Below are 9160 nucleotides of genomic sequence, written 5' to 3'. Positions count from 1 at the left end.
TCTATAGTAAAGGATCCTACAAATTAATGTAAGATACAGTCACAGAAAGTAATTATATTTATAAGTACGTCTGAATCAATGACCTGTATACAAAACTTTGAATTTTTCGAAAAACTAAGGATTTTCTTATCCCAGGCATAGATTACCTTAGCCGTATTTGGCACAACGTTTTGGAATTTTGGATCCTCAATGCTCTTCAACTTTGTATTTGTTTGGTTTATTACTATTTTGATATGAGCGTCACTGATGAGTCTTATGTAGACGAAACGCGCGTCTGGCGTACTAAATTATAATCCTGGTACCTTTGAACACAACTCTACAACAGATTTATCCATATATATATATATACCATCAATTGGTCTTAGGTGAGTAATAGTAGATTTATAATGTTTTATTCATGAAGTTGAAAGTGTATGTGGATTGCCTTATCGCATATTGGTTCAAATGCGTATCTCTCTTTAAATAAAGGTACTATTATTACTATCATTTTTATGATATGTTTCCAAATGACACACAGCTTGATCGGAGAGTATTCGCAGTAACTGGCAACTAGTATATCTAAGACAAAATATCAATCAGTTCACAACTTACACCCGATGGGTCAAATCAAAAATATTTAAAAGGACAAATAAAGTACGAAGTTGAAGAGCATTAAAGACCAAAAATTCCTAAACGTTTTGCCAAATACAGCTAAGATAATTTATTTCTGATGTATAAAAGCCTTAGTATAAAGACATAAGGTACAGCTAACTATCAAAACAAAATCTCTGGATTCTAATTGCATATTAGAGTGTACTGATTCGCGGTAGTATGATTAAAGTTATTTCTTATCTGAACAACAGGGCAAATATGCCCTACTATCATGCATATACTGTTGGTTTTTTCAAATTTATTTCAAAAATACTTTAACCAAGGCTTATAAAGTCATCAAAGTACCCACGTTTACATTTGAAACCAGAACTAACTGACAGATACTGCGATACGTATGAACATTTTCGCTTAAAATATGTACCACTTTCTTGAATGTTTTTTTTATCCGGGTAAGAATTAGTGGTTCTATATTTATCAAAATGTTCCGTTAGGAATTTTATTTGGGTTGGATGAGACTAGACTCAAGTAAAACTTACTACAACAGTCAGCTCTACCAAAGATAACAACGTTACTTATGTCATAAATTGCACCAAGATCCACTGCCCACCATGCCAGTTCATCGACAACACCTGTATGTGAACAATAATTCGGTGAACTAATTAGATACTGTTCATAAATTCCATCTACAGCACTAGAAGAACGTCTATTTATTAAGTCTTCATTTGATGATTGCTTTGTTTGTTTGTATTTGGCAATTTCCAATGTAGCTACAAAATATTCATGGAAAACAAATTAATGTTAAACAGCTAACACAATAGAAAATTTCAATAAAAGAGAAACGTTGGTGTTGTATATTAATGTAATGTGCTGATTTACAAAAGAGATATTAAATGGCAATCATGTGGCATTTGCATTTACGATCAAAGACAACCATTTCACCCCAAGTTAGTCCCCATGTTCTATGGTCATTTTTATATATTTCCTGTTTACAAAACTTTGAATTATTCGTAACATTAAGGATTTTCTTATCCCAGGTATAGATTACCTAAGCCGTATTTGGCACAACTTTTGGGAATTTTTGAATCCTCAATACTCTTCAACTTTGTACTTGTTTGGCTTTATAAATATTTTGATATGAGCGTAACTAATGAGTCTTGCAGATGAAACGCGCGTCTGGCGTACTAGATTATAATCCTGGAACCTTTGATAACTAATCTATTTAGTCTGAGACAAAATAACCAATTAAAATTCTTTACACATACCGCAACTCATTTCTTGTGTACTAATATTCATCTGTTTATCTTTTTTATTATTTTTTATCCATGGCGTTGTCAGTTTAGTTTTTATCTATGAGTTTGACTGTCACTCTGGTGTCGTTTGTCCCTCTTTTATTAGTACGTTTACAAAGAAAACGAAACTTCTAAACAAGATTGTATTTTCAGTAATAGACCTAAGTTCTAAAGCTTATTAAAAATTGTTACAATGTTCTCATCAAAACTTGTTGATGTGTTAATGGGTTAAATGAATATGACCTACCGAATTAGACAATTTACCGAATTTGTTGTAACATGAGCAACACGACGGGTGCCAAATATGGAGCAGGATATTATTACCCTTCCGGAGCACCTGCGATCACGTGAACCCTAATTTTTGTTGGGTTCGTGTTGCTTATTCCTCAGTTTTCTATGTTGTGTCATGTGTAATATTGTTAGTCTGTTTGTCTTTTTTAATTTTTGGCCATAGCGTTGTCAGTTTATTTTTCGATTTATGAGTTTGACTGTTCCTCTGATATCTTTCGTCATTCTTTTTAAATACAAATTAAAACACTACCTATTGAACATATGAAATTAATTGATTTTAACTAACAACACATTATGCTTAATTTCACAAGAAATAAGACCTTTTTCAAAAATTTCTATTTAGCTGTATTCTTCAAATACAATGTTTTGCGTAAAAGTGTGCAGATGCCTTATCAATCATAAGACGCCATTATCCATTATGGCATTGGTAGTATTTTTACATCTACAGTTATTATTTCATAAGGATTAAGCATAACTATATATCAACGAGTTGAAATTTTATAAAAATGTAAAACATACATTTTAAAATCAGGCCACTATAGAATTAATTATAACTGCAAAATTATTTGACAAGAAAAATACAATACCACTTTCAGCCGATAAAATGATGACATATATCCATGCAATCCACATTGGTGACATGTTTTTTAACATTGGTTTAAGATTCACTAATCTCTGTTTATTTTACTTATTTGAACTAGATAGAACAATTGTTAAATTGTTAAATCCCGCATGAGACACACCTCTTTATTTCATTTGAATTGCCATTGGTTCTTTGGAAAATATTTTTTAAATAATAACGTGAACAGGTATAACGTGCTACAATTATTATACAAAATTTAATGATAACTAATGTGTTCATTTGAGACACATTAATCTACCGATATATATCCTTTAAAGATTAATGTAATTTATTTATCAACACAATATATGTATTTTTTAAATGATACACAAATAGTTTACTAGAAAGTGTAAGACGTCCATTTTTTTCTCCAAAGAATCATCAATGGCGCTCGAAGAAAAAGTCATGAAGGTCAAATAATGTACGAGGAGCATTAAGGACCTAAAATCCGACAGGTTTTACAAAAAACAACTACGATAACATATTCACACATTGTTTTCAAAATACAAGACTACAATGTGACTGTCATACAAGTCAAAATATATAAAAGTAAAATATACACAATACGGTCTTCAACACGTAGCTCACACCGATCAGCAAGCTATAAAAAAGGCCATAAAATCCCCTAAAATGAATAAGTGTAAAACAGAAAACAGAAAAACCAGCAGTCTATTCTATAAAAAAAAATGAGAACACTTATGTATCACACCAACAATTGACAACTACTGAACAGCAATTAAAGGTTACATGGTTTAAGTGGGTTTTTTGGGCGCATCTTTAATGATTTTTCATACGAAGATCAGAAATACAAGAGAATCATACCTTTAAGACGACGATCAGATTACAAGTAACATCAATTATAAATGTTTAATGTGAGCTGTATCCAAACAACACTGGAAGTAACTTAACAATGTTTCATTTTAGAGAAAAACAGATTATGACTGTATAAGAACTACTTTCGGAATAAAATCATTTATGTAAAACTCAAATTGTAGCCTCAATTTTGTCTTATAAATTCAAGTTTAGTTACTCGAATTAAATCCTAAAAATACAATAGAATAAAATTTGTGTTGGTTGATTAGAGATAAATTCCTATTACGTATGTAAGAGACGTAAACAAGATTATTTATTTGGTCGACGAAAGACAACTCGACGATTTAAGAGTTCGGTTTTTCATTACTTATACTTGATATGTAAACCTACAAAATGAACATGTTTACGTTCTACACCATTTCATACACCATACAACAACTCGTACCCCAAAGTAGCTGGAAACAGATCAATGCTTACTTACATATACAAAGGTGCTGCTCGCAAGTAATAAATCATTATGAGAAGCTGGAAACAGATTAATGCTAAGTTACATATACAAAGGTGCTGCTCGCAAGTAATAAATCATTATGAGTAGCTGAACACAGATCAATGCTAACTTACATATACAAAGGTGCTGCTCGCAAGTAATAAATCATTATGAGTAGCTGGAAACAGATCAAAGCTAACTTACATATACAGAGGTGCTGCTCGCAAGTAATAAATCATTATGAGTAGCTGGAAACAGATTAATGTTAACTTACATATACAAAGGTGCTGCTAGAAAATAATAAATCATTATGATTAGCCGGAAACAGATCAATGCTAACTTACATATACAAAGGTGCTGCTCGCAAGTAATAAATCATTATGAGAAGCTGGAAACAGATCAATGCTAACTTACATATACAAAGGTGCTGCTCGCATGTAATAAAATATTATGAGTAGCTGGAAACAGATCAATGCTATCTTACATATACAAAGGTGCTGCTCGCAAGTAATAAATCGTTATGAGTATCTGGAAACAGATCAATGCTAACTTACATAAACAGAGGTGCTGCTTGCAAGTTATAAATCATTATGAGTATCTGGAAACAGATCAATGCTAACTTACATAAACAGAGGTGCTGCTCGCAAGTAATTAATCATTATGAGTAGCTGGAAACAGATCAATGCTAACTTACATATACAAAGGTGCTGCTCGCAAGTAATAAATCATTATGAGTAGCTGGAAACAGATCAATGCTAACTTACATATACAGAGGTGCTGCTCGCAAGTAATAAATCATTATGAGTAGCTGGAAACAGATCAATGCTAACTTACATATACAAAGGTGCTGCTCGTAAGTAATAAAATATTATGAGTAGCTGGAAACAGATCAATGCTAACTTACATATACAGAGGTGCTGCTCGCAAGTAATAAATCATTATGAGTAGCTGGAAACAGATTAATGCTAACTTACATATACAAAGATGCTGCTCGCATGTAATAAATCATTATGAGTAGCTGGAAACAGATTAATGCTCACTTACATATACAAAGGTGCTGCTCGTTAGTAATAAAATATTATGAGTAGCTGGAAACAGATCAATGCTAACTTACATATACAGAGGTGCTGCTCGCAAGTAATAAATCATTATGAGTAGCTGGAAACAGATTAATGCTAACTTACATATACAAAGGTGCTGCTCGCATGTAATTAATCATTATGAGTAGCTGGAAACAGATCAATGCTAACTTACATATACAGAGGTGCTGCTCGCAATTAATAAATAATTATGAGAAGCTGGAAACAGATCAATGCTAACTTACATATACAAAGGTGCTGCTCGTAAGTAATAAATCATTATGAGTAGCTGGAAACAGATCAATGCTAACTTACATATACAGAGGTGCTGCTAGCATGTAATTAATTATTATGAGTAGCTGGAAACAGATCAATGCTAACTTACATATTCAGAGGTGCTGCTCGCAAGTAATAAATCATTATGGCAGTCAAGCTGATGACCAAATTTGAAGTGTACTGTTGTCGTTTTGGTATGAATTCTAACGGACAATCAAATAAATGAACGTACATACGGACGAATCCATTGCAGGAACACCATATTGGTGTATCGGGATATATTATGTATGATATAGTCCGATATACGTACATAACCATTAATATTGAGTTGTTTCGTAACAATTGTCGGCTATAAAACACTGCTTTTGAAGTATTATGCATGTTATTTTTTTTTCTTAGGTATTTTTATTTTTTTGGGGGGGGGGAGTTGCTATTTGTCCGGTTAGCCGGACGAATAGTACCAGGACTATTTGTCCGGCCAATACAATGCGCATGTCACTATAATATTTGTGTGTGCATGTAATATTATATTCAGCAGCACCAGGGGGTAGCACATGTTTGTAATCTTTATTGTTTATAGCCTAATCTTTATACTGGTAATTGAAATTGTTGTTTTCCTCATACTAGTATATATTATCCAATGTGAAAAACGAACAATTAGAAAAAAAATCATATATATCCCATTTTTTTTATATAAGGAGAGAGAAGAAATTACTTGTAAAAAATACTTGGGAAGTGTTTGACTCGTGCTTTTTAAGTTAACCATTGTTAACGGAAAGGATTTTGTGTAGCTGAAAAAGGTACACAATATTCATGTCTGTGGCTGTCAAAAAAGTTACCCCCCCCCCCTGACATAAAATTATCCGTATTTTGAGCGAGAGGTGAGAGATTTTTCTTTAGTTCTCCACCCCCTAAAAAAATTTGTAAAAAATGTGTTTATTTATTTACGTTAGGGGTCGGGGTGACACGGTGTAATTCTATCCCAAATTTCGCTTTTCTTATTTACTCCTGATCCCATCTTTGTTCTTATTTCCATCATCCCAATTTCAAGTTCTAGTTTGTAGCCTCGCCCCCTTGGTGCTTCTGAAGATAATATAACACGCACTTTCGAACGCGCATTACATGACATGCGTATTACAATGGCCGAACAAATAGCCCCTGGCACTATTCGTCCGACAAACCGGACAAATAGCCACTCCATTTTTTTTTAATAACAGAAGGACAAGACCTTTAAAATAAAAACTTTTTTACTGGTGATGATCTGTATTCATTTGTTGTAATATGTAGCAGAAACAAACACACGTAGCTACATATTTATACCGGTAGAAATGATTCAGACTTTCGTTACGTAACACAAAAAGGCAAGTATAGTATAATGTTGAAAAGTGACCAAACTGCATTTAATCATACAAATCTAAAAAGCAAGAAAACAAAACCAAGATGAAAAGTCCAATTAATGAGGTCCACAATACTCCAAAACGTCATAATAACACGTTGAGCTTTATAGAAGTCATTTAATTCAGATACAAGTGCTGCAATTCTGCATTTCAATCGTATACCTTCGCAACTGAAAAGCCTAATGCTGAGAATATACCTACTTATATAAGAGCTATTAACATTAAATGAACATTATTAAGTGTAGATGGCAAAGTCAAATATGACCTATTGTCAGCACTTCGGCGTTGACATGAATATCAATTATATGGTCATTTTTATAAATTTTCTGTTAAACAAAACTATGATTTTTTCGAAAAAATAAGGATTTTCTTACCCTCATAAGTAGGTTACCTTAGCCGTATTTGGCACAACTTTTTGAAATTGTGGGTCCTCAATACTCTTCAACTTTGTATTTGTTTGGCTTTGTAACTGTTTTGATCTGAGCGTCACTGATGAGTCTTATGTAGACGAAACGCGCGTCTGGCGTATTAAATTATAATCCTGGTACCATTAATAACTATTTTACTTAAATACAAAGAATTGACAATAAACATCTAAGGTTTATTACATTTACCCTGTAAGTACATACATTTTTTAAATAAACCTCACGTAATTGTTTATGAAATCCCACTCTTATTTTATCAGCAGATCTACCCAAAAACACTTTCACGTACATTAAAAAATCATACAAGTCGATATTTAGTTAAGTTTGAAAATCTTCACATTTCAACATTCAAAGGTTAAAAGTGTTGGAGGTTCCTATAAGATTAGAACCACTTTATAAAACAGAACATGGTGTATCAAACAAAACATAAGACATATCCTGTTTTGCTTATTTATATAAATATTTATTGCCATATTGTAATAAAAGAGGGACAGAAGATACCAAAGGGACAGTCAAACTCATAAATCGAAAGTAAACTGACAACGCCATGGCTAAAAAGAAAAAAATACAAACAGACAAACAAAAGTACGTACGAAACAACATAGAAAACTAAAGAATAAACGAAACGAACCCCAATTACATTGTGATAAATGTAACATTGGTTTATCTTACGGAACAATTACAAAAAAGAAAATATAGATATTAAAAATAAGTCTGAAATCTGAAATGAACTTAAAATGCCATGACAGAAGTGAAATACGACCAAACGAGAGAACTCAGTATACACATACAAACAAATAAAAAAACATAAAGACTTATAAACACAAGACCACGAAAAACTGCAGCTGATATTTATTTCTCCGATATAATTCACAAAAATAAATAATAGTAATGTATTATCAATTTTTGACGTATAATATAAGGAATCATTTAGGGTTTCGTCAAATCAGTAATCATCGTCGGTATGTACTTGCGGCATTTGCTAAAAACGGACGAAAGATATTAGAGGGACTTTCAAATTCATAAAGCAAAAACAAAATGACAACGTCATAGCTAAATAATAAAAATTCAAACAGACAAATAATAGTATACAAGGCACAACATAGAAAACTAAAAAACTAAGCAGCATAAACCCAAAAACCCCTGGGGGTGCACCCGGGTACTCTTGAAGGGTAAGTAGATCCTGTTTCACATGTGGTACCCGTCTCATGACTCTACTGTGCTGCAACATATTTTATTTTAAATTCCCCATTGAGAAACTAACAAATTAGGCAAAATTGAACATAGCTGAATTTGGCTTAAAAAAAATCAGGTCTTTGTTGGGCATATTACCCTTATCGCCTCAATGTTTTTTAACATCCTTTATTGTAAATGATTTATTTTTTAATAAAGGTTAATAAAGAAAAATGCTTTGAACGGTAGACATTTTTTAACTGTCACTTTCATGAAATCTATGATATGGCTATACAACAACGCCATATGTTAGCCTCTTTACATGAAGGCCTCTCAAAAAAATTATCTTTAACAGTTAGAACAAGATAAGATGATTTAATGATGTAAAAAGCAATGCACGAATCAGAAAGTATAAAGCAAACTTATCAATATTGGTGTGTATAGTTTCCAGAGAGACAGGACACGATAGAACAAGACATGGCAGGATCTATAAATATTATACAATAATATAATATAATATAATATAATATAATATAATATCATATAATATAATATAAAATAATATAATATAATATAATATAAAATAATATAATATAATATAATATAATATAATATAATATAATATAATATAATATAATATAATATAATATAATATAATATAATATAATATAATATAATATAATATAACATACTGTTGATAGAAACTATGTTAAATGA

Source organism: Mytilus trossulus, chromosome 12, assembly GCF_036588685.1.
Source record: "Mytilus trossulus isolate FHL-02 chromosome 12, PNRI_Mtr1.1.1.hap1, whole genome shotgun sequence".
Lineage (NCBI taxonomy): Eukaryota > Metazoa > Mollusca > Bivalvia > Mytilida > Mytilidae > Mytilus > Mytilus trossulus.
The sequence above is the reverse complement of the archived record's forward strand: the minus strand, read 5'-3'. Positions refer to the sequence as shown.